The following is a 27,712-nucleotide window of genomic DNA, read 5'->3' on the forward strand; positions in this document are numbered from 1 at the left end:
CACAGGTTCCTTGAGACACGTCTTATAGTCCCAGTGTATTTATTCTGAATGAAGCTTCAGCCAAATCACAATATTTTCTCTCCTAACCCTACTTGGGGAAAAAAAAAAAACCTTAAATGCAGAATGAGAGGAAAGAAAGGTCACATTAATTAGACATAAGAGGTATATCTCTGTTTTGCCAAAGGTCTGTTGTTGATGCATTTTGTAAACCAGAGTGTTTATTGTCTCCTGCGCTGTTTCAAGATTCCAGCTAAAGTCTCAAATAATTGCTTATTACTAAAGCAACTATGCAAATTCATATGGAACAATATAAACTTGCACCAGTTCATTCTAAGCCAACAAGGATAAAAAGCTGAATAATGAATTCACTGTAAAGAAGAAGAGTCTGCTGGATGAGACCAAAGGCACACCAGTTCAGCCTCATGTTCTCACAGTGGCCAACGAGATGCCTGTGGGGAATCAGCAGGCCAAGTTCATATAGTGTAATATAGATACACGTGGCGCTATGGTCTAAACCACTGAGCCTCTTGGGCTTGCCAATTCAAAGGTTGGCAGTTCGAATCCGCATGACAGAGTGAACTTCTGTTGCTCTGTCCCAGCTCCTGCCAACCTAGCAGTTCGAAAGCACGCCAGTGCAAGTAGATAAATAGGTACCACTGTGGTGGGAAAGTAAACAGCATTTCTGTGCGTTCTGGCTTCTGTCCCGGTGTCCTGTTGCAACAGAAGCTGTTAATCATGCTGGCCACATGACCTGGAAAGCTGTCTGTGGACAAACGCTGGCTTCCTCCGCCTGAAAGCGAGATGAGTGCCACAACCCCATAATCGCCTTTGACTGGACTTAACTGCCCACGGGTCCTTTACCTTTTTTAGTGTGGGCTGAAGCAGAGGGAGTGAGATATTTCAGACTACTAATATGGCAGGGGGTGTTGAAAGGGCAAAGTTCTGTTTACTATGCACCTCCTAAGATTAGAAGCTTGCTCTCCCTCTTCCATTAAACTAAAACTTGAGGTCATTCAAATAAGAGAATAAGGATAGAGAGGGGGACACATTTCTTCGTACAAGACTGCTGCATCCTTCAAATGTTGTTTCTCTACTGCTACATTTTTAAAAATGCAGTTGTTGCTGTTGTGTAAAAATTGCAACTCTAAAGTGTTTGAGGTAAAGGGCAGCACCCTCCGTGCCCCAAGAAGTCTGCTGTTTATATGGGGAAATAATCTATTGGTATGTATCTGGTTGTACACACTAGCCTTGGCAGATGAAAGGTCAGCATTTAGTCTGCAGTAATTATCATCCCATCATTACAGAATAATCATGCATAATTATTCCTGGCATCTGAAGTGCTGCGGAGGTCATGTGGCAATTAGTTGGACTCTGCTAAGTGTGTTTGAGAAAGTAGTCATGGCACAAGAGGAGTTTGAAGAACAGCGTTGTGCCAAAAAACTGTCCCTCAGTTTTTCGGTGGGCTTTCCTTCCTTTGTGAAAGAGGCCTCCGTTTTTCTGCCTCGTACTCGGGGCACTTGAGAATTCGTTAGGTATTTTAGGGAATGTGGGGTTTCGAGCTCACCTTATCATTGCAAGGTGGAAGAGAAAGGGGCATGTTTTTTCCCCTTCCACCCCAGTATACATTTCTCCAGCACTCCAGAGCCTCCTTGACTGCCCACACTTCTGAAACTGAAAAAGCTCTATGGTGGAGGTGCCTCAATATGTCTCCCCTGAGCTTTAGTTGATTCGTGTGTACCCGAGAAGGTGCATATGAAGGACAATCACAAACACCCCTCAGCCACTTCAGAATGAAGAGAACAAAAACCACTTCACAACAGGCCTGAACCTAGAGGTGTAAGAAGGCATTGTTTTGAGTCTATGGTTTTGCATTCTGCTCTGTATTCATTACTGTTTCCGTTCCACTGAATTATCTTACACCCAAAACTGTCTTATACATCCTACTGCTGGCTGTGGATAAAACACATAACTTAATTAATTTGTATAGTTATGTAAATTACACTGTTATTATATTCTTCCACCCTATTCCTATCAATGCAAAAGAAATACAGTGCAGACTAGAGGAGGGATGCAATTGATTATGTATCATTTGCGTACTGAAAGCAGCAACGGCAGGGAACAACAATGGTATTCAGTGGATCGATTTCTGTTTCGGACAAGGGCCGAATAAGTGATTTTTGCTCTCATTTCCAATTTAGTCAGAATTCTCTGACATCCCTATTCTCTGACATACCTACTTATGTGTGACACCCCACACATAAGAAGCAACATTGTTTCTCTCCCTCCCTTGATAATTTTCAAATGACGTGTTGTTGTTTTTCTTATTAATTGATGGAGACTGGTAAAAGGAAAGTCAGAGGAATTGTCAGCCTAGATAAGATTTTATTTTTATTTTTTTAAGAAAGCAGGAGAAAAGAAAACAATGAAACAACAAGGTGGCAAAGGATAATAGGAATTGAGATTGAATAGTCAGCACAGCAAGACAGGACTGGCGGTAAGATGTCATTTAATCAAGCCTCAGCAATTTGCAGCAGACTCCTGACAGCTGTCCATTTGCTCCTCTGCAGGCCAGAATGGGCTGTGGAACAGAGCGCCATAACAAATTTTGTCGCTTGCCTTTGTTCGTCCTAAATAGATACAGGCACTTAACAGTGTTCCAACAATTGAGATGATACTAAATCCATCCCTTAAGTACCATGCATTGGGCCCACTTCATAAATTTTCTATTTACACCTGCAGTAGGCCTCTTCCTTCTTGACAGACATTTTCACTGGGAAGAGGAGGGGAAACATCACACGGATGCACACAATTATATTCAGCCAAAAAATAAATAAGTAGTCAACAGCTTTCTAAATTCACAGCATTACCTGGGGATATCTGGGGGTAGAGTAAGGGCCTGACCTGAGGGTCTTCGTCCAAGATTACAGCTCTCACTGAATGCAGGGAAGGGGTTTTCTTCATTTCCTTAAGGGTGCCTTGGAGACTCTTTGCCTTAAGGCAACTCTGAGTGTCTGGAACTATTTTTTGCGGCTGTCAACTCACATGGTCCCTCTGCCTCATTTGCACCTGTGGTTTTGAAGACCTAATGCAGCTTTGCCAACCTTCCAGATGTTTTGGCTACAACTCCCATCAGCCCCAGCCAGCACACATGGAAGGCACCAGGTTGGCAAACAAAAGTAACCTAATGTGTGTGCACAATCTTTAAGCAACTGTCATTATTCAGTGGCTGTTCTCTATTCCATTGGCCTGGCCAAGGCAGCTCCACCCCTGGGCAAGCCTGACCCGGGCATGGAGAGAGGCTGCGGCACACTAGGAAGCTGCCAAGCAGCTTCCTCGTGCCTGGCTGTGGCAGCAAGGCTGCTGGCCACTCTCCTGTGCTGTGGCACACAAGGAAGCTGCACAGCTTCTTTGAACCTGGACGCAGTTCTGCTCCTGGGTGTGCCCTGGGTGTGCTTTGCGAGGGGAGCCACACCGGGCTCCCTCCATGCCTGGTGCCCCACCTCCCTCGGGGGCACACCTTGTGTGCCCACCCCGGGCTGCATTTGCACACCTTTCTCCACTGCATCCCAGTTTCTGACTTGATCCTGAAGTGTCCCGCTTTTCCTTAGGACAGAGCTTTCCAAACTGTGCATTGCGAAACGTTAGTGTGTTGGCTGCAGTGTGTAGGCATGCTGCATAAATGCTCCCTGCACTCCTCCGGGGGCTGGACAGGGGCTAGTTTAACCTCCAGTTTGCTAGTAAAACTGAATTAAAGGTAAAGGGACCCTGACCATTAGGTCCAGTCGTGACCGACTCTGGGGTTGCGGCGCTCATCTCGCTGTATTGGCCGAGGGAGCCGGCGTACAGCTTCTGGGTCATGTGGCCAGCATGACTAAACTGCTACTGGCAAACCAGAGCAGCGTGCAGAAATGCCGTTTACCTTCCCGCCGGAGCAGTACCTATTTATCTACTTGCACTTTGATGTGCTTTTGAACTGCTAGGTTGGCAGGAGCAGGGGCCGAGCAACAGGAGCTCACCCCATTGCAGGGATTCGAACCGCCGACCTTCTGATCAGAAAGTTCTAGGCTCTGTGGTTTAACCCACAGCACCACCTGCGTTCCGTAAAACTGAATTACTGTGTCTCAAAATGATGCATGTCTAGAATGTGTGTCGCCAACATGGAAAGCTCTGCCTTAGGATGTCCCTATTTTCACTGGAGAAATGTTGGACGGTATGAAACTTTAATCACTTCCCTCATGATCTCCCTATGGCAGAGACCAGGGCCAGGCCTACTATGAGATAGAGTGAGACAGCTGCCCCAGGCAGCAAATGCTGAGGGCCAGGGAGTGGAAAGAGATGTGTCTACCACATGGCCTGCCCTCGGGGCCCTTGACAGTGTCAGAGTAAGTTTTAACTTCCAACCTGCTCAGTTTTTGTGCATGGGATTGGAGGGAGACACCAACTTGTCCTTTGCCTTAGGCGGCAAAAGCTCATAAGAACATAAGAAAAGCATGCTAGATCAGGTCAATGCTTCTCTGTCCAGCATCCTGTTCTCACAGCAGCCAACCAGATGCCCATGGGAAGTTTGCAAGTGGGATCTGAGTGCAACAGCTTTCTCTCCTCCTGGAGCAGGCATAGGCGAACTTGGCCCTCCAGATGTTTTGGGACTACAACTCCTATCATCCCTGACCACTGGTCCTGTTAGCTAGGGATGGTAGGAGTTGTAGTCTCAAAACATCTGGAGGGCCGAGTTTGCCTGTCCTGAAGTTTCTAGAAAGCATCTACTGCCTCCAATGATAGAGGTAGAAGACAAGCCGTCATGGTTAGCAGCCACATCATTTGTAGCCACTAATGGCTTTATCCGCAATGAATTTGTCTAATTGTATTTTAAAGCCATCACGACATCTTGTGGGAGCAAATTCTGTAGTTTAAACCATGTGCCATAGCCGTACAAATGGAAGTGCTGAAGATAATACAGCGCTGAGATACTTTAGTGTTACAATGAGAAAGTAGGTTGTGAGTTTAGTTTTTTAAAAAATAAATAAATACATGCAAATGCCTCCACAGCTATAACTATCTCTAATAGCACTCTGGGGTGTGGTGATGTTGGTGCTTCTGACAAGAGTTAGCAGCCATTAAAAATGCAATAAGGTTAAAACATAATCAAGGATATTAACATAAATGCTTATCTAATATTGCAATTGTTTGGAAAGTTTCAACAATATATTTGAAGCCCAACCACCATAATAACAACAGCTAGCATAAAAAAGCCAGTTCATAAATGGTCAAATCTGGATGGGTAAACATGTCACTGCTTGACTCAAAATGATTGATCTGTTTTGTGAGTGTTGCCTTTGAATACTTGCAAAACCTTGAGGGCTTCCTTGAGAACTTACAATATTAAAGTACTCTTCCACTCTGCTTTGCACTATGAGAATTTATTGACAGTTTTAATGTAAGTTTGATGTATGAAAACCATTTAGAGGTACTGACAATTAAGTACCTCTTAATTTTTGAAATAAATGAGCATTGGTTTGTATTCAGTACAGATAAATACTGCTTTTGACATGGGAACTCAACCTACAATCTACTAACTCTAAAGGACCCTTTGACAGTTAAGTCCAGTCAAAGGGCTGCGGCGCTCATCTCGCTTTCAGGCTGAGGGAGTGCAACCACTTCTGGTGCAACGGGACACCGTGACAGAAACCAGAGCACATGGAAACACTGTTTACCTTCCCGCCACAGTGGTACCTACTTAACTACTTGCACTAGCGTGATTTCGAACTGCTAGGTAGGCAAGAGCTGGGACAGAGCAACGGGAGCTCACTTTGTGGTGGGGATTTGAACCACAATCCTTCTGATCGGTAAGCCCAAGAGGCTCAGCTGTAGTCCAAACACTTATACACTGTCCCTTAAGTGCTGCTTCGTCTGAGATGGAACTAGAACGAATGAGTTGCAAGAAAGCAGGTTTGGGCTTAGGAGAACGTCCTGAATCATAAGAACCTTTTGCCTGTGGAAAAGAGTTCCTTGGGAATTAAGTATAGTGTAGTGGTTAGAGCACGGTGTAGTTATTAGGGTGAGGGCAGAACAGGTGTGGAATGTTGGTGGTCAGATGGATGCTGGTGGACAGTGCCCTATTTTCCCTAACAGATCAGCCTCCCCTGTGTACTGGAATATATGATTGACTGATGTATATTGTTATTCTGCCTGTTGTCTTTGTCCATGGAGTTTGACCTGTTCTGCCCTCACCCTAATAACTACACCGTGCTCTAACCACTACACTACACTTAATTCCAAAGGAACTCTTTTCCACATCGCCAAAGAATTGATGCTTTTGAATTCTGGTGCTGGAGGAGACTCTTGAGAGTCCCATGGACTGCAAGAAGATCAAACGTATCCATTCTTAAGGAAATCAGTCCTGAGTGCTCACTGGAAGGACAGATTGTGAAGCTGAGGCTCCAATACTTTGGCCACCTCATGAGAAGAGAAGACTCCCTGGAAAAGACCCTGATGTTGGGAAAGATGGAGGGCACAAGGAGAAGGGGACAACAGAGGACAAGATGGTGGACAGTGTTCTCAAAGCTACCAGCATGAGTTTGACCAAACTGCGAGAGGCAGTGGAAGACAGGAGGGCCTGGTGTGCTCTGGTTCATGGGGTCACAAAGAGTCGGACATGACTAAACATGTTGTTCTGCAAACTCAAAATAAATTTAGAGGAGGAAATGAAGAAATTAAAGTGCATAGCAGGTCTGTGCCCCAAGGGGTTTACAGTCCTAAATTTGACTGTAACAACAGAGATTTGGGAGGAGGAGAGACCGAGGCAAATGTCAACACATAAAGAATATGTATTTATGTCAGTTACATGGAGCTAGGTTTACCTGTAGTGAGTTATAGTTTTTATAATGAGTGAGAGAGACTTCATTGCCCAGACAAGGCACAAAGATACAAAATTCAGCTTCAAACAAATGTCACGTCCTCTAGTGCTCAAGGGAGAGAGGCATTTTTAAGTGTTTCTTTGATTGGGGGGAAATGCACATTCACCTGTTCCAGCTTTAGTGAAGCCTTAAGGCCCAGCAGGATTCTTCCATTCTGCTCAAAAATCAGTTTGGCAAAATGAAAGAAAGTTTTAAATGCCTGAAGCAGCTTGTGCTGCAAGTGTGGAATTGTTATTTCCCCCCTTTTATCCCAGGAGGATTTGGAGGTGTCAGCAAAGGAAACTGGCCTCCTGTTTTATTGGCAAAGCAATGAAAGACTCAGGCCTAAGCACATTCAGGACATGATCCAGCTAAAAGCAAGCGCTTTTCCGTTCCATTGGGACTGGAGCTCAGGCCTAACTTCTTCACTGAAATCAACATCAGTAAAAACAGCAAGATCCACATGATGTCATTCTACTGAGGACCTTAAGGAGATCTGAAGGTGTTCATCCCCACCACAACCGTGTGAGGCAGGTTATACTGACCTGGATGATGTCTGAAAAGAAGAAGAAGAAGAAGAAGAAGAAGAAGAAGAAGAAGGGGAGTTTGGATTTGATATCCCGCCTTTCACTCCCTTTAAGGAGTCTCAAAGCGGCTAACATTCTCCTTTCCCTTCCTCCCCCACAACAAACACTCTGTGAGGTGAGTGGGGCTGAGAGACTTCAGAGAAGTGTGGCTGGCCCAAGGTCACCCAGCAGTTGCATGTGGAGGAGCAGAGACTCAAACCCGGTTCACCAGATTATGAGTCCACTGCTCTTAACCACTACACAACACTGGCTCTCAGTGTGAAATAGTAAATTTATGCCTTAAAACTCTGGTCTCCTGACACCCTAACCTCTACACTGACTTTTGAAACGGTTTGACAGGATTGTTTCTGTAGCTGCAAGGCTCTCAGGGATCAGCAAACTTTTTCAGAAGGGGGCCAGTCCACTGTCCCTCAGACCTTGGGGGGGCGGGACTATATTTTGGAAAATAAAAATAAAAATGAACAAATTCCTATGCCCCACAAATAACCCAGAGATGCATTTTAAATAAAAGCACACATTCTACTCATGTAAAAACACGCTGATTCCTGGACCGTCCGTGGGCCGGATTTAGAAGGTGATTGGGCCAGATCTGGCCCCCAGGCCTTAGTTTGCCTACTCATGCTCTACTCTTATGCACAGAAAAGTTCAACTGAACTCATTACTTCTGAGTAAAGATGCAAAAGATTTGGATGGATGTTCAAATGTAAGTCCTAGGGTGGATTTGGTCCGTGATTAGCCCAGAGAATTGAAAGAATTGGTATGGGTCAAGGAATGGATCTGCCATAAATATGACGTTAGGGTGTATGTGCTAACTCCTGCCTAGGTAATAGATTGTGTCAGGGCACCTAGACTCACAGTAGGGGCCTGCTCTGCCATTAGATCTGTTCAGAACTGTTCTGCCAGATTCTCAATATTCCTGTCTTTACAGAGTCAACAAAAGAGGTTATGTCCCGAAACAAAAGAGGTTATGTCCCCAACAGGCCTGAAAGAACAGCATGTTTATTCAACTCTCAAAACTCCCATGTTTTCCTTTATTTAATTTAAATGACATTTTCAAAAGAACGAAGACTGAGAAACCAAATCTGGATATATAACACTGTTTCTGCAACCCGATCTTCCTTCCAAAATGAAGTATAACACCTTACAATGTTTTATTAGTAGTAAAGAAACAGTTCCTGACTGCTTTACAGATACTGCATCACTCTGAGTGCCCATTTTAGCTATGTATTTTATAATAGGTTAGCAAATTAACCTGACATTCAGGTTAAATTTATTCTCTTCTGTCCCATATATCTTGCCAAAGCCATTTAGGTTGTGTGGCAAGATACAGTATTTGAATAACTGTTCTGCCGGATATTAATTTTTAAAATTTAGTTTCAACAGTGGAGGGCTGGGTTGTTGTGTTTTTTTTTTTCCTGGAAGAGAGAGATTTGTTTAAATGGATTTGTGAATCACCTCCTGCACAATTGTCTCAAGGCAATGTAAAATTAAAAACAACTGAAAGTTTTTTTAAAAAGACAACAACCAGCAGTTACAATAAAAATAAAAATAGACCCATTTATCCAGTTGGTGATGTTGGAAGAAAATAATGGAATCCACATAGGAAGCAACTGATTGTTCCATTTGTCCATCTAGCTAGCCAGTATTCCCTACAGATCTGCCCTACCATTAGACAGAGTGAAGCAATCACCTCTGGTGGCAGATACAGACGGTAGCAATGGCAGCCCCCTAGCTGTTCCTCATGAGCAGCCTGGTCATTCTCCACTGCTGGAAATCAAAGTTATGTGTTCCCCAGTCATATCATGCTCCCCATAAACTTGCCTGCAGCCCTCAGTTACCTGGAAGATGCTATCCTTTGTCAGTACTGAAGTAGGATTCAGCAGCCTGCCCAGTCAGCCTTTGTGGAGGGGGTACCAACTTCTCAGGCCACAAAATGGCTTGGCTAGATTGTGACATCACTGAAGGCATTTGTGGCTAACGTTGACAGCAATGCTGAAATTAGGCACATGGGCGGCCTGGCCAATCAGGGATCCTATTATGAATTATCTGATGTAGTGTCTTCCAGATATTGGTAATAACAACTCCCATCACTCCTGACTACTGACTGATGGGAGTTAGAGTTCAATAACATCTGGATGGCACCATGTTGAATACCCTTGGCCTAACCAATTAGATTTGGCTATCTGATTATCCATGGAGAGCAAGTGAAACAAATTGGAAGTAAAAATAAGCAAGAGCCATGAAATAGATGAACAGGGCTACCCAAAAAAAATCATGTTTGTTTTTTTTGACACTGCTGTAAATATTCATGGAAAACTAAGCTGTTATCACCTCAGATCCATTTAAGATCTATATGCTCACGAAATATAGAACTGCACATCGCCCTTTGCTACCAAGCAGTTCCTTGATGATGATTTCAATGCATGTATTCTGAGAAAGCTAGTTTTCTAGACAGCTTATTCCAAGAGTGTAGATGCAATTACTTGCGCAATTGCACATGCTTATAGATAGCGTTCTCCAAAGTGCAATCTTCCAAGCGCTTAATGAAGTTGTAATAAAAGTCTGTGCTCCCTTCCCCATGCTTAGCTGAACATTCAGCAAGGCGTCCAACAACACATACCAAAAAAACACAGATTTTTTAAAGAACTTGTCACAATTAAGTGCTCATCAATGCCTGCTATCACCACTTATCCCCCTATGATTTGCAGTACATAAACAAGGACTTTAAGAGCTCATTGTAACAATGGAAAATTGGTCCACTGACAAAGAAAATCTGTGCCAGTAGCATTTGTTCAGGCCCAAGCACTATTGGAAGAAGAAGAAGAAGAAGAAGAAGAAGAAGAAGAAGAAGAAGAAGAAGACCTGTCTGTTTCTAAATTCATCACATATATAAAGCCACAGATGCTGACAAACTTAAGGTTTACTTTACATGAAATAAGTTGATCTAAGTCAAGTTGAAATATGTCCAACTGGTTTGTATTTAAGATTACATCTTAAAATTGTTTAGCTGGACAGATTAATATGAAACTATTAATACGGCTCTGAACATCTTGATTTACAGATCCTCCAGATCCTTCACAATTATAAATAAGGATATTTTATAATATCCATATATGCATGCCAAGGAACACTAATTGAATGCCCCGAGGCAGAAGAAGAAGAAGAAGAAGAAGAAGAAGAAGAGGAGGAGGAGGAGGAGGAGGAGGAGGAGGAGGAGGAGGAGGAGTTTGGACTTGATAACCCACCTTGCACTCACCCAGCAGCTGCATGTGGAGGAGCGGGGAAGTGAACCCGGTTCACCAGATTACAAGTCCACTGCTCTTAACCAGTACATCATGCTGGCTCTCCTTACTCCTCATTACCCATTACTGAAAGCTCCACTCAAGCCTGTACAGTGGTACCTTGTGTTACAGACGCTTCAGGTTACAGACACTTCAGGTTACAGACTCCGCTAACCCAGAAATAGTACCTTGGGTTAAGAACTTTGCTTCAGGATGAGAACAGAAATCGTGCGCCGGTGGCAGTGGCAGCAGGGGGCCCCATTAGCTAAAGTGGTACCTCAGGTTAAGAACAGTTTCAGGTTAAGAACGGACCTCCAGAATGAATTAAGTCCTGAGGTACCACTGTACATTGTTGCATCCGTTCATACATACTGCAATAGCCTGTTCGTAATAGCTATGAAATGGTTTGCTTTTTTGGCTCAATATCCACTACGCTAGGAAATCAGACTGCCCTACGGCCCATTATCAACAAGCCAAGCCTTACTAGCTTGTGCACAACACTGTATTTTGCTTTTCATGTACATTTACATGTATGGCCATTAGAATCAAGATGCGTTTCCATCAACCCCCCTGCCTCAACTCAGGGATTTAGCTTGTACAGGCCTAGGGGAGAGGAATGAACTCCAAACAATAGCAAACCTGGCAACTAGCAAAACAAAATTTAAACCAAGGCACCCCACGAAGACAGTGATTTATCAGAAGCAGAAAACAGGGATTGTCTCTGAGAACAGAGGCCAGTTGGAGGCTATGATTTCACACAATTGTGTTTCAGACCCTGCTTGCACTGCAAATGAACCATTTTTATTGTCTTGCCTTTCATGGAACTACAGTTTCCATAATCTAGCTCCAAGGGCCTTCTGGCGGTTACCTCACCACAGTTACAGGGGACCAAGCAGGGGGCCTTCTCGGTAGTCACACCCACCCTGTGGAACATCCTCCCATCAGATGTCAAGGAGATAACTAACTATACAACTTTTAGAAGACACCTGAAGGCAGCCCTGTATCTGGAAGTTTTTGATGCTTTGAAGCTTTTGTATTTGTTGGAAGCCATGGAGAGTGGCTGTGTCTACCCAGCCAGATGGGCAAGGTAAAAATAATAAAATTATTTTTAAAAATTATTATTATTATTATTATTATTATTACAAGACATAAACAAATGGGAGAAATGCCTAACAGGATTAGATAGAAGGAAATGAGAGAGGTCTTGAATTCTTTTAATAGTTGTGTAGAAGAGGTAATTTCAACAGGTTCATCTTGTTATGCAGCTGTGAGGAATGTTGCAGCTATCAAAATTCTCTTTTGCATGGACAGGCAGAGTCCCCCAAACCCTGGGCGGCCCCCGTGTGGAATAACGACTCAGGACAACGTGCTATGGGATTAAAATTGGCCCCAACTTCATTATGTTTCAGTTGTGGGTAGACCTTGGCACAGGCATTGGGCGTTTATCCCTACCAGTCCCCTGCTGGGGATCTGGGGTTATCCAGAGTGTGTGGGGGGGGCTGGCTCTGGAGAACATATATTCAAGCAGAGAGAGCCTGCTCCCGTTACGCCGCCGTCGCAGGGGAGAGCAATGACAACCTCTAGGCACACAGCCGAAGCCTCCCCTCAAAACAACCCCTTTAATGGGGAACCCTGATATCGCCACTGCAAAGAGTAGGGGGCCGTGGGTCACCGCTACACGCACACCCCATTTAGGGAAGATAGACTAAAGGATTCTGCCCAAGGCCTGAAACCGCCAAAGTTGTGACATTTTGCTACAGGAAAGGCAAACCTTTCTGGCCCTTCAGCAGCGCCCACGTACCTGTGGACAAAAGGTTAACCTGGAAAAGAAGTCTTAACTGAGGGTGGGTAGGGTGGGAGAAGCTCTGGAGCCGACTGACGATTCCCAGGTAAGATCCTCCCCTTGTTGTGTGGGCCAGGTGGTCCCTCCCCCTACCTGGCCTGATCACCTTGGTAATGCCTTCCCAGGTGGGAGTGGGCAAATGGCTGAGGTAGGCGGAGACCTCCAGATACCCCACCTGGGGAAGGCGAAGCCAAGCCCTTGCTAATGGTCCAGGGGGCTGCGCGCGATCACGCAATGGGCGCCCCCCATTTAATGTGGGGAGCTGTCATTCTGTTGCTAGAAGGCTTGAGTAGAGAGCAAACCCCATGAATCTCATGGGATTTATATCCAATTGAGCATGGTTTCTATTATACAGTATTTCCACTGGAGTGCAAAGCTGGGCGAAAGCACCAGCTGGACTTACTTCAAAGTAAACATGCATAGGCTCATGCTGATACTGATGCCTTGAGTCAGGAGCTCTGTTGAAAACAGCCTTCTGCTCCAGCTACTTCTCATGAAGCTCTTCTCAAGGAGCCCATAAGCCAAAGCTTAAAAGAATGGTACTTTCAAATAAGGCATAATTACTGTACTTATATATGCAAATACCTCAAAGTTAAGGCAGACATGCAATTAGGTATTTTTCTATGTTAAATATGCAGGTGTGGTGCTTAAAAATATCGCCGAGATTCATGCCTTCCATCTTTGTTCAAAAACATCTTCATTTATTTTCCTGCTGTCATTGTTCCAGCTTCATCTGAGTTGTTTTGAACTGATTTTACAAATAGACAGACACATTTTTCTTCAATTTTAAGCCAACCCAAAGCCACTCAATATTGGTGCTCAAAACACATTTATATTTAAATCCTAGGTTCTGGGTTGCTTCCCACAGGGAACCACAAGTAAGGAAAGTGCTGTTCCACTCTGGTCCTGCACAGATATCTGGTTGGTCAATGTGAGAACATGATGATGAGCTAGATGTGCCTTTGATGTGTTCTAGAAGGACACTTTTTATGTTCTTATGAGACATGCCTTTAAAAAGATATAAATGCTTTTGTTCTACGTTTTCCAGCAATATATTCCTGTGGATCGGCTATGCCACTTCAAGGAATGAGACTTTCAAATTTATTGTAGAATGTTCTTTCATTTGAAAAATAGTTATTTATGCAATTTTATAATAATAGTTAATAATAATAACAATAATAACAATACAATTATTCGCTTTGCTTAATTTAGATTACAGAGGGTAGCCATCTTTGTTGAAGCAAATATATTTTGTGCCGTAAGTCATAGACTTTCATGGCACACATGCAATAGTACACGTCCAACTCCTAAGAGACTGCAATCTACTCCCAGTATAAAAATACTGGCCATGATCTACCCATGGAGGGGGGAGGGACAGCTGTCAATCCCGATCAACCGTTTGGGCATCCCTGCAATAGTATATAGGCAAAAAAGAGAACAATTTATATCAAAAACTGAGAGCGCAGCAATTCAAGAGCTGGGAATGCTATTATTATGCAGAAAACAAATCCAGTCCAAGGATTCGCGTCAAAAGAGGAAAAGATTAATTCAGATCAGGGGTCTTGACTGGGAGTCTCCAAGTCTTGACTAGGAAAGAAAGTAAAAATAAACTGGGAAAGTAAGTTAAACAGTAGAAGACAACGACGTTGTCGGCAAGGCAAAAACATGTGTGGTCATGATGTGTTGATAGAGGGGTGAAAAGAGGAAGCTGTAGTGATTCTGCCGCCAGCAATGCCCAAGTGCATTGTTGGTGAGTGAATGGATGCCTTTGTATGGCTGAGGGTTGCTGATGTCATCAGGACTGACCACCAGCTGTGCCCTTAAACCAGGCTTCCTCAACCTCGGCTCTCCAGATGTTTTTGGCCTACACCTCCCATGATCTCTAGCTAGCGGGACCAGTGATCAGGGATGATGGGAATTGTAGTCTCAAAACATCTGCAGGGCCAAGGTTGAGGAAGCCTGCCTTAAACCTTCCCAAATCTGGCATCCTCCAGATGTTTTGGGCCGCAACTCCCATCAGCTCTGGTCAGGAAAACCTCTGTAGGGCAGTAAATTGGAGAAGTGCTCACTATAGTGTCGGTAGGAGAGCTGGGGGAAGGTGGAAATCATATCTGGCAACCAATGAGCCCCTTTGGTTTCAGATAGTACATGGCTAGATGAGTCTAAAATGCCCAGGACACAAATTTTCATGGCCCCCTAGTGGCTATGGTGGCTCATTTGCCAGAGGTAATGTATTTAGCAATAACTCTGGAACTGACCAAAGCTCATTCTATTCTGACCACACTATGCCTCCTAGAGCAAAATATACTCTATATCTATATCTATATCTATCAATCTATATATCTCTACACACACACACACACACACACACACACACACACAGCCTCTCATCCATGCCTTTGAAGGATATGGATGGGGAATGGTTGATTTTTGCTTTCCAGTTTGTAACTTTTAAGCAATTCTAGTGGCCGCCCACATGGCTTGGAATCCATCTGGCAGCCTTTCCTTCTGTGGAAGGCAGTACAAATTGTTTCAAGAACCACTTACACATTCTCTGTTTGGACTATGTTGAAAACATTCCGAGAAAAGCTTTTTCTGAATTGATTTTGCTGACAACTGATAATAGCACCTGTGAACATTCCAAGGGGCAGAGAAAAAAATTATGACAAATGCTTCTGTTCCCATTAATAGTATTGTAGAAAGTGAGGGGTGGGGAGAGAGAGTAGGCAGTTGCTACTCTCTGAATGTTTATCATTGGCATCACACACTACTAACTCCCTTTTGTGCTCAAATCTGGAAGAAACGTCTGGCTCCTCAGATCAAAAAAAGAGAAAAGATTAACAGAGCTACAATGGAATTTTACAGAAAGTCAATATCCAGAAAATATTGACAGCTGAAATTTCTATTCTAGAAAATCTGAGAATTCTTCCTGAAAATATATTTAGAAAGAAAGAAAAAAGAGGAAGCATCTATTCTTTCTTTCTACAATAAAGGTCTCAAAAATATGTAAGTGCTATGCCAATCTACAAGTTCTATGTGATGGTTTTATAAGGCAGAAACATTATAGGGGTTTCCAAAACCAGTTTTCTGTCAACCCTCATCACCAAAATTTGAAGATCACTTTTCGCACACTAAATATAGAACTAAAAAGATCTGTTTTAAAACTGGGCATGTATATTCTGAGACTTGGGTCAAGATTCTAGAGTGAGCTTGCAGTGAAATCACAGTTTTCTGGTTAAAATGTCTTTGTTGAACTCCCAACCATTTTCCTTTGTAGCGCAGCATACGACAGAGAAGGGAAGAGGAATGAGAAGCATTCAAGCTTGTCACTTTTTGTTGGACTGGGAATAATTTGTTGGAATGTTGCATCTCAGCCAAAGCAAATAATTTATCATTACTAGCCCTCTTCAGTTATTGCTCCTCTCACAATTGCTATAATGCAAGGGTGGAGATAGTGTGAAAATTCTGATGAATCCACCACTCCATTGCCCATTTTGTTGGTTTTTGTGTACAGTGGTACCTCGGGTCAAATACTTAATTCGTTTCGGAGGTCCGTTCTTAACCAGAAACTGTTCTTAACCTGAAGCACCACTTTAGCTAATGGGGCCTCCTGCTGCCACCGCTCCGCTGGAGCACGATTTCTGTTCTCATCCTGAAGCAAAGTTCTTAACCCAAGGTACGATTTCTGGGTTAGTGGAGTCTGTAACCTGAAACGTATGTAACCTCAAGTGTATGTAACTCGAGGTACCACTGTATTAGGAAGGGAATTTCTGCAATGGGAAGCCTACTGTACTCTTCTAGACTCCCTATACAATGATAATAATAATAGTAATATTTTTATTATACCCCACCCATCTGACCAGGTTCCCTCAGCCACTCTGGGTGGTTTCCAACAAAAATAAAGCATTAAACAGTAAAAGGCTCCTGATACAAGACTGCCTTCAGAAGTCTACGAAAAATTATATAGTTATTTAACTCATTGACATCTGCTGGGAGGGCATTCCAGAGGGTGGGTGCAACTACCAAAAAGGCGTTCTGCCTGGTTCCCTGTATTTTCACATCTCACAGTGAGGGAACCGCCAGAAGGTGTTCGGAGGCTGGACTTTGGTGTCTGGGCTGAATGATGTGGGTAGAGATGCCCCTTCAGGTATACAGGGCCGACATTGCGATCTCTCAGCCCTGCTCTCTTGTTTATTGTGAAAGTCTTGAATGCCTCAAGAGGGCTTTTGTTGTTTAGTCGTTTAGTCATGTCCGACTCTTCGTGACCCCATGGACCAGAGCATGCCAGGCACTTCTGGCTTCTACTGCCTCCTGCAGCTTGGTCAAACTCATGTTGGTAGCTTCGAGAACACTGTCCAACCATCTCGTCCTCTGTCGTCCTCTTCTCCTTGTGCCCTCAATCTTTACCAACATCAGGGTCTTTTCCAGGGAGTCTTCTCTCTTCTCATGAGGTGGCCAAAGTATTGGAGCCTCAGCTTCATGATCTGTCCTTCCAGTGAGCACTCAGGGCTCACTCAGGGACTCAGCACTCAGGGCTGATTTCCTTGAGAATGGATAGGTTTGATCTTCTTGCAGTCTATGGGACTCTCAAGAGTCTCCTCCAGCACCATAATTCAAAAGCATCAGTTCTTCAGCGATCAGCCTTCTTTATGGTCCAGCTCTCACTTCCATACATCACTACTGGGAAAACCATAGCTATTGTGTGGAACAGATCAAGAGAAGATTGAGGTGGACAATGTCTGACAATACAAGCAAGAATGTGTTGGAGGCGGGGGAATTGTGCAACAGATTTATCCTGCCCATTTTCTGTGGAACCCAGAGTGAAAAGCATGGTTGTCCTTTACACTTTCATTTACAACCATCCTGTGAGGTAGGTTGTGTTAAGTATAATTGTTTAATTGTACAGTAAAATGGAAAATAACTCTGTATGTGTTTGTATGTATACTTCTGAAAGTATCATATGGAAAGTTCCACTGAGCTTTATTTAGCCTAGTAATTTAATGATTAGCTGAAAATGCATCTCTGGTAGCTCTTATAAGGTGTTTTAACTTAGATCTCACGACCTATTCCATCACAGGTCTTCATTTTGGGTGTGTTAGTAGTCTTTGTTTTCTGAAATACCAGAGAAGAAGGGACGTCTGCTTGATCTCTCTCCAGGAGAACACAGCCTCAGGCTAATGGTGTCTGTGTTTGGAAAGGCAGAGCTTTGTCTTTAGCCCTGGATAGAAGAAATTCACATTTCTAAGATATTGTACTGGCACCAGCACATGATATTATGCAACTATCTGGATGTAACTTAATTTGTTTTATATTTGTTTGGAAGCAGGTTCTGTTAGTAAAGCTTTAGTACCTTATTTTTTGGAGTGGGCAATTTTTATTTCAATAGGAGTCAGTTTTTATTCATCCTATTGCTTCCAAAAGTGTAATATTTTGGAAGGTTGCACTGAGAGATAGCTGCTGGCCCAAGGCTACCCAGGAAGCTCTGTGGCTTTGAAAGAAACCCTTCCAGCTCAAAGCCCACCACACCATACTGATTCTTTCTTGTTCTCTGAGATTAACAAAAGCTTTACTTGAATTTCTCCATGATTAATTCTTCAAGTACCTGAGGTTGTAGTGTGATTTCTTCACTAAAAGAAAACAATGGCAGGTGTAGGGTTTTTGTCTGTACATTTTGTTCAGCAGGAGTGATCACCTGGGGTTTGTCTTCTTTGTTGGCTATGATGTTTTGGGGCATAAACTGTGATTACATGATGGAGCCAGTTGTATTGATTCTGTTTTGTTTACAATTTTATTCTACTCAAGAAAATGGCAAAGTACCATAGCAACCGAGACCCTTCCTTTCAACAGCCACCAAACAGAACATCTGTTTCTCTTAATGTCTTCTAACCACTACCAAGAGCTCTGCAACCAAAAGCAGATGGATAAACAAGGGTGGAATCTACACACACATTAAAAAAGTTCTGAAAATGCCTTTTTTAAAAGTGTTTTTTTTAAAAAAAACACATTGAATTTTCCACAAGGCTCACTATTGCCATCTAGTGTCACATTGTAAGGTAAAGGGACCCCTGACCATTAGGCCCAGTCGTGACCGACTCTGGGGTTGTGGTGCTCATCTCGCTTTATTTGCCGAGGGAGCCAGCGTACAGCTTCCGGGTCATGTGGCCAGCATGACTAAGCCGCTTCTGGCGAACCAGAGCAGCACACGGAAACACCGTTTACCTTCCTGCCGGAGCGGTACCTACTCATCTACTTTGACATGCTTTCGAACTGCTAGGTTGGCAAGAGCAGGGACCGAGCAACGGGAACTCACCCTGTCGCAGGGATTCGAACCACCGACCTTCGGATCAGCAAGTCCTAGACTCTGTGGTTTAACCCACAGCGCATATTGCACTAAAAACACACTCAATACATTTTATATGCAGCTGTATAGCTGAGTCCAAAATCTGTCAAACTGTAAGAAACAGCACTGCTTCAGTTTTGCTGTGTTTGGCAACTTTCAGCGGCATATCTATTCTAAAGGATTCTATTCACGCTGCCACACAAAGCTGGCCTAAAACAAAATTGGGGGCAAATTTGGAAGCTGCTGCATTCAAAAAAGAAAATAGCCCAACCTCTGAAGAATTTCGTGCAATGCTAAAAGAGTTTCGATAAGATGCACAGAAGTCTTCAGCTAAGACATCCATTGATTACCACAGTATCATGCAGCAAATTGTCAAGAAATTTAGAAGCAATGTTCAAGAATTTCATTGAGCTTATTGATATTTTTCCATGGGCTTTTGCACATAATTTTTATGTAAATCACTTTTCTATGTTGCTTCAAAAAATGTGGCCTTTATTAGCTGTGATACTTTAGGAGAAGTTATATGACATCCCTGGACATCAGTGACCAGAACTTGTAGCACAAGAAGCTCTTGACAAAGCAACTATCTTTCCCAAGATTTGGAAAACCATTAGACAAAGTCTCTGTTGTATAACACACACACCAAAGGTGGTGGTGGGGAATGTTTTCAAAAATCTCCATGTTACTGTCTCATAGTGTAACTTGTAAAAGGCTTGTATCAAAACTTGTATCATACATTATCATTTAACATATGTAGACATTTGTGCTTCTCTCATGGCTGCCCTGAGACATTTTGTTGCCTGAAATGAAGGGCAAGATGGCGCCCCTCCAATCCACTTACAGAAGCTAACCAGACTGGCAGCTGACTGCCACCCAGTATCTGTTGCCTGAAGGAGCTGACTCACTGTGTCTAATGGTAGGGCTGGCCTAGTAAAATCTCTCTTTATCTCATCATGGTCTGCACCATGCGTTTTTTACCTAGTAGATTCTCTATGCTCGTAGTCTTTCTGACCTCCTCAGCCCCTGGAGTCAACCGTTTGTAAATTCAGCAAGAGAACTGAATGTCATACTGCATTTAATTTAAGGACCAGATTGTGGCGGTGAAGCCTATTGAAACCAATCTAGAGGACTGCCTGAGTTCAATAATGTCACTTTCTTTTCTACTCATACAGGAACCTCCAAGCAACATTATTCTTTACCACCATCTCCAATGGATAGGCACTGGCCTTTGGACTAAAATATGTCAAGTTGTGCCATGTATGAAAACAAGATGCAATTGCTGCAGCCACTGAACCAGCAATACAATCCACTGTACTAAATAATGCCCTCTCAGGACTATATTACAGAATTCTAAAAGGCTGCATCACATGCTATAGATCATTATAAGCTGCCAGAACTCTTTGGAAGGGTTGAGATGACATGGGGCGATAGAAGATCAGATCTTAATTTAGGACCACATTTTTTTCATTCAGTCCATCTAATAGTCAACTTATGTGCACACACAATTCTCCTAATTCAGATAATTTCCCCCCAAAATCGAGTTTGGCCTACCTTCTGTACTGCTAGTCAGAACATTTTGTCGCTGTTGCAATAATAAGGTAAAGGTAAAGGGGACCCTGACCATTAGGTCCAGTCGTGTCTGACTCTGGGGTTGCAGCACTCATCTCGCTTTATTGGCCGAGGGAGCTGGCGTACAGTTTCCGGGTCACATGGCCAGCATGACTAAACCACTTCAGGTGAACCAGAGCAGTGCACGGAAACACTGTTTACCTTCCCGCCGGAGAGGTACCTATTTATCTACTTGCACTTTGACGTGCTTTTGAACTACTAGGTTGGCAGGAGCAGGGACCGAGCAATGGGAGCTCACTCCGTTGTGGGGATTTGAACTGCCGACCTTCTGATCAGCAAGTCCTAGGATCTGTGGTTTAACCCACAGCGCCACCCGGATTGCAATAATAGATTCATTTTAATATATGCTCAGTCTATGATTTACCTGCAAACTGTGAGTGGGCAAATTCAAAGTCCCTGCCCTCCTTTATCTTTACACTGGACTCGGACCAGACAGCTATTCCAACAGAAGACTAATAAAGGATTGTCATCTGTCAAGCAGATCAAACAACCTCCCTATTTCTTGAGCTTTTTCAGACAAATTAAGGTGCAGGTTTTAATATATAAAACACCACCCCGGGCTCCTTCAGAAGGAAGGGTGGGATATTATTATTATTATTACTCATATAGTCCAATAAACTGACAGGACTACTACTTCATCACAGTAGTTCAATTAAGGTATTTGTTCTATCACATGATATTAATCACATAAGTTTCCTTCAAATGGCATTTTACTGCATCTTCACTTCATTCTCTCACATGATCATTTTCTGCGATCTTTCTGCGACCACATTTTCTGCGATCTTCCACACAACATAAAAGCCACCTCTGCAAATTTAGTGTAATATAGCAGAAATTTAGCACTCATTTTTGTGCTATTTGTTTCCAGGAAAAAAAAAACCATTTGCAACCATTGCAAAATCACTGGAGTTTTGCACTGGAGAAATTTGGAGTGGTATCAGTATATGGGTCTTTCCCACCATTTAAAATTTAGTGTGACATTGCAGTATACTGATCCAAAAGCCACAGTTTCATAACACAACAAGGCACTGCAGTGTAAAAGGCTAGTAAGAAATTGGTACAGAAGCTCTAGCACTGTAATGAGTAAAATTAATGCAATAAACTTCATGTCTGAACACAGGCATAGAGATAGAAGCATGGTTTAAAATGCACGGGAAACCTAAATGAATATAACAGGTTCTCTGCTACAGATGGTCACTCTCCAACTCACGGAGGACAATTGGAAACATGACAAAGCGGGTGGAGCAAATATGCTTGGTTCCCATTTCCTCTTAACACTTACGCTTAAACAAATGCTTAAATAAAACTGATTTCTAATACAAGTCAAGAGCACCATCTGTGAGTCATGGCCAAGTGGCCAGAGCATTCAGGTTAATTGTAGGTATTCTTTGATATGCTTTGTGTACAACATTGATTCCTTCTGCCATATTCCTCTTCAACCAGGCCTTTGGCGGATTAACATCTGATACCCTTTTAAATGTGTTGTGGGAAAGAGGAGTCTTGGTTTGTTTTTGTTCCTATTTTTATTATGTATTTTGTAATTTTTATATTGTAAAGTGTCCTGAGATCTATGGATGAAGGGCAGTATTCAAATTTAATAAGAAATATTAATAGCAGCAATTCAAATGTGAGTATGGCTTTGTGAATTGTCCTTTGGGTGTACAACTGGGAATGTGTAGGGTTGAGCTTGAGCCTCTCCCGGGAATAGTCTGCTCGTGTCTGGAAAGTCCTGTCACTACATTACGAACCATTTACTCTAAACAGAAAGTGGCACTGAATGTAATTACTTGCCCTGGAAGTAATGATTGTTGGCTGTGTCAACTCTTCACATTGCTATCAAGGGAGAAGAGTTTCAATTATGTCAGTACTGCAAACATTCTAATTTCAATCATGCACTGAAGACAATCTTTTGGGGTATGCCCAATCAGAATCATGTGACTTCTTGAAGAAAGAAAAAATTCACACACTACCGTAATAAGTCCCTTAAAGGGGCTTATATGTCAAATACATAATGGGATGTAAGGTCCCTTGTATGTTTCAAGATGAGTGAGCTAGGATAGCTGATTCTTCTCCACAACTAAGGTTAAGGGAAGTTTCATGCAAGTGTGGCATGCTCTTGCTGAAAGCCAGAAATAGCAAAGGTACAAGGTTAACCTGAGAACAAAAGTGTCTGTCCATATAGACATGTAACAGAAAGCCGAAAGCCTCTCCTCCTCCCAGAGGGGAGGTGTTGTGAGTAGGAGCCATTCCCGCATCAGCAGGGGGGTGTATTCAGCCCCCTGCGTCATTTTCCCGGCTGCCGCACCGCAACCGTCAGGCCAACCAATAGGGCTGGCTTGGGGGTGGGGTCTAGCCTCCCACTGGTTGTAAACCTTCAAATGACTCCCCGCTGCGTGGGGTGGGGTCATATATAGGTTGTTTGATTCAATACCTAAGCCAATACCACTCACATGCTATAACCAATAAAGTTGTGGTCTTCTTTAGCCCATTAACCTAAAATACATGTGTCTTTGTGTCTTATTTCCCCCTACGCAGGTTGCAGGTCCTCGACTCACAAAAGGGCTCATCCAATGCAAGCAACAGGGACTACTGGCCCCTTGATAGTATGGCATGTTACACTTGAAAGACATTGTTGTCAGCAATGAGTATCTTCCCAACTGTGGAGGCAGAGCCTAGCTACTGTGGCTAGTAGCCATCAAGAGACAAATCCATGGAGGAGAGGGCTACTTCTCTTTTAAAGCCATCTGGATTGGTGGCCATCACTTCCCCTTATGGGAGAAAGTTCCATAGTTTATCTGTTTTCATTTATCTGTCCCGAATCTTCCTGTCACGGTCTGGTTCATGGGTGATCAAAGTCCTGGCTGGGGACGTCGGGACCGGGGGCAAGATGGCGGGGTGGGAGCAGGAACGCGAGTCTAGAAGCCAGGAATCAGAAAGCCAAGAGTCCAAGGGTCAGAGAGCCGAGAGTCATGAAGTCAAGGGTCCGAGGATCAAGAAGCAAGGAGTCAAATGCAACAAGGCAGGGAACGTGTTGCTGTGGCAAAGGGAAAATGCTGACCTTATATCCCTTCCCAGCTCTTGCCACCAGGTGCTGTGAGTTACCAATTGGCCTCACCTGTGTGGCTGCGCCTTGCCTCTTCAGAACAAACTTAGGAAGGCCCCAGTCCTGCAAAGTCCTATTGGTCACAGGGCCTGGCTCCTGCACGCACACCTGACACTTCCAATATTCAGCACAACTGGATCACCACAAGTTATAGTGTTATGAGAGAGAATGCAAAGCTGTTCTCTATCTACTTTCTCCTTGCCATGCATAATGTCTATCATGTGACCTCTTACCCCACCTTTTCTCAAAACTAAAAAGAGCCAATGTTGCAATCTTTGGGTTCTTCTTGGTCCTCACATCTTTCAGTGAATGGGTAGAAACTCACTACACAACAGCTGGGACATACATGGTAAGTCATTCAATAAATTATGTCTAAAGATCACTCCTGACAGGGAGGACATTTCCAGCAGGATTCCTTTGGTGTGTGTAATATATGCTCTGGCATTGACCTCTGACCTCTGTCTAGACCTGCTACAGCCCTGGTCTGCCTACAATTCACCTGTGTATGGTACTGCAGTATGTGTAGCATCTGACAGAATGGCCCACTGAGGGCACTGTAAATGGAGCTTTGCTGAAACTTGTCGATGTCATCTCTGTGCTGTTGTCCCATAGCATCTGCCTGAAAGATTGCTGTGAGCTGTTCTGCTGTGATACAGTCCATTCCAAAGAAAAGCTGCCCTGAACTTCTTGCCATCTTCCAGGAATGGGGACCATGAAAAAAATAATAATACTTATTTCCCTATGCAGTTGTTAGTGTGAGTGGCAGAAGAGCAAAGTTGTATAACCAACCCTCTTTTAACATACTGGAACAGAAATGAAAGTTTACAAAGAAACGCCATCCAGATATTGTGTGTAGTGAATTTAAAAGATGACTTTTAAATTGAAAATGAATGAATCACAAGTTCTAGTGGTTGTAATTTGTTTTGTGCTGCTTTTGATGATGTGTTTTAAATTGTTGTGACCTATTCTGGGGCTTTGGGGTGAAGGGCAGGTAATAAACCAAAATAATCACAATACAGTGGTACCTCGGCTTAAGAATTTAATTTGTTCTGGAGGTCCGTTCTTTATCTTAAAGTGTTCTTAACATGAGGTACCACTTCAGCTAATGGGGCCTCCCGCTGCCACCGCACCACTGCTACGTGATTTCTGTTCTCATCATGAAGCAAAGTTCTTAACCCAAGGTACTATTTCTGTGTTAGCGGAGTCTGTAACCTGAAGCGTCTGTAATCTGAAGCACCTGTAACCCGAGGTACCACTGTATGTACATTTTGAACATGACATTTTAATCTCAAAATTCTATGGCTGTGATTCTATAAATTCTTACCATTGATTCCAATGGGACAGGGTGGCCCACTCACAAGGCAAGGGGGGCGGACCATCTCTTGCAGCTGGATCCACAGGGGCAGAGCCCAAGGCAGAGCTTTTGAGACCTATTTCTGTACAAACGATGACACTCTAAAACGTGTTGCCATTTTTTAATTGCTTTGATTATAAGTGGGTTCATATATGAAATCCCATAAACTGTTAACTATCAATTCAAAATACCACTGCACAGCAACATCTACTACTGTCAAAGGCCCTGTTTTAATGTGTTGAGACTTTTGTTGTTGTTGTTGAATAACTTCTAAATGCCAATTTGGAAATACTTGTTTATTTAAAGGGGAGGGGCCATAAATATTATAGATAGCTAATAAATGAATATTCAATACAATTACATGTCAGTTTTCAAATAGCACTGGATGTTAAATATAGATATAAAATGTTCAGAGACTATTTAGCATCCACATTTGCAGAGGAAAGCGGGTTGGGGAACAAATTACTTTCAGCTATAGAAGACATGCTTTATACATAAGGAAATTACATGATGAATCTTGGGTGGTTTTGAAAAGAAAAATGGAGATGGGTGGGGAATGTGCTTCTCGAAGTATAAAAACTTACCAGACCCATAGAAGCATGAAACTCATGAATCACTTTCCATCACTTAATTATATATAATGAATAGTGCAATATTGAATGTTGCTCACCTGATTTTCTTCTTGGCAGACTGCTATGGTTTCCAATTAGAATGGCTAATTGGTAAGCGTGTGATTTACTTTTTCACTTTTCCTTCAATTAGATTATATATTCCTAAACCACTCCCAATGCAAACTCAGTGCAATAATTAATAGCCGCAATCTCTGCAGTCTTTCTAAAGATGAGACTAGAATGACTGCATTCCAGGAGACGGTCAAACCAATGTATCTGCTGTTGAAACTACTGTAATGAAATACTAAATCAATACGCCTTACAAGAATAGTTGGAGAAGGTTATTTGGGTCGTGCCAAATGATGAATTAACATCATTTGCATTATGGTAATGTTCAAAGGCCCCAGACAATGCTAGATAAATATACAAGTAATAATGATCCTTGGCCAAAGAGTGAGCAGTTCTAAACATATTTACTCTAGAGTACAATTCCATTTTAAATCAAAAGGATGTATTCTCAAGTGCATTCAACGAGAAGCTGGCTGAGAAGGGGAGAATATTATGGGATGAGCTTTTCTTCTCTGGCCCCATGAAAGGATAAAGCACTGTACTTTTAAAGAAATTAATATAAAGGGAAGCCAGGTTTAGAATGGAAAAAGTGGGTAATATCCTATCTTTGTGCATTCACCAGAAGATGAATAGAGCATTTGCACATTTTGTTGTATGTAGCTATGCTCTCTATGGATGATTTGAAACCCTACAAAAGGTAGGGTCCCCAATCTCATCTCTAGCTGTATGTACACATTGCTGCCATTTCTAACCTAAGCATCCATAAAGACACACATTGTTAATGCACCTAGATAAAACACTGCAAAAACAAACACATCTTAATGTGGTCATATTTTTGTATCTTGATGCTCTCTCTTTTTGGAGTGTTACAGATGTTTCTGCATGCTTATAAAGCCCCAAACAAAAAAAGAATTTTGAGACAATCATACATAAAAGTATATCAAGATGAATAAACTAATAAGTGTGCAGCATAAATTAGTAATGTGTGTTGGAGAGGAGGGAATGAATGAAGTGGAGGAACTAAATGTGGCAGCAAACTGCCCATTCTTTGCATGCAAATGTACAAGCTTCCTTCTGCTTGGGTTCATATATGCACAAATGCATCATGTGGACAGAAGTGAATTACTAAGCTGTGATGGCTGATGAAAAACATTACTGCCTTCTTTCTTAGCAAAAGGAAAAATCTGCATACAGTAGGGAAACTCTAATAAAATCTTGCTGCTAGCTCAAATGGTTGCTGAGATGAGTTTGATAATGAGATCTCCGGATCAATTTGCCTATACCTCACTATGAATGCTGCAAATTTGCATTGCTGAAATACACTGGTTCACCATCCTTTCCTAATTAGGAGCATAAATAGCTCCTTGACTTGTTTAAAGAGTGCCTAAGCAGAATCCATGCTGAAGCTAAACAACGGCTGGTGTTATTCAAAGAGGAGGAAAAATATATAGGGCAGGATTCACCTGCCGGGGGGAAACCCACACAAGAACATCCACTGAGAAATCCCCTCTCCTCCCCATGCATGCCCACATGCTCCCCAAATTGGCTTGGAGGGGGGCAGAGAACCCCCAGAATAGGGCACAGGGGAAGGAGAGTGGTGATCATTCAACCAGGAATGCTGCAGAGTGAGTGTGACGTTGAATTCCACCCACAGAACATCACTGAATATTTGGTGCATCTGTGAGCCAATCCCATTTTGTACTATCTACAGGACCTTGCAAGAAGAAGGAAGAGAAAAGAAAATAGGTTACAGGAGTCTTGGGTGGGGTGGAGGGAATACGTCAGTAAAAAGAAAAGGCATCAGTTACCAGTACAAAGCTAAATCATAAGTTTCCATCCCTCTCCATTCCACATTTTAAGGATGGGCAGAAAGGACAATGCTGGCAGGACTCCACAAATGGGATTATCTCTAATGAGATTACTAATGCGTTTGTTCTAATCTTTTGTACTGTGTTTTTTGACCCATGCGGATTTGGAAAGCAATGCAGTTTGGAAAGGCTGT

At 42.8% G+C, this 27,712-nt stretch overlaps 1 protein-coding gene and 1 long non-coding RNA gene across 5 annotated transcripts in view; both read right to left on the reverse strand.

Moving 5' to 3' along the window:
- The window catches only part of CSMD3 (CUB and Sushi multiple domains 3), a 603,606-nt gene that overhangs the window by 530,517 nt on the left and 45,377 nt on the right, over positions 1-27,712 (reverse strand). The gene's annotated exons all lie outside the window — the stretch shown is intronic.
- LOC309539688 lies at positions 2,490-9,377 on the reverse strand. Its single transcript, XR_014222954.1, has 2 exons — positions 9,319-9,377; positions 2,490-2,627 (listed from the first exon to the last, which is right to left on the reverse strand). It is a non-coding gene; the product is annotated as an uncharacterized lncRNA (long non-coding RNA).

This window comes from Podarcis vaucheri (genome assembly GCF_965113315.1).
Source record: "Podarcis vaucheri genome assembly, chromosome: 8".
Taxonomy (NCBI): Eukaryota; Metazoa; Chordata; class Lepidosauria; order Squamata; family Lacertidae; genus Podarcis; species Podarcis vaucheri.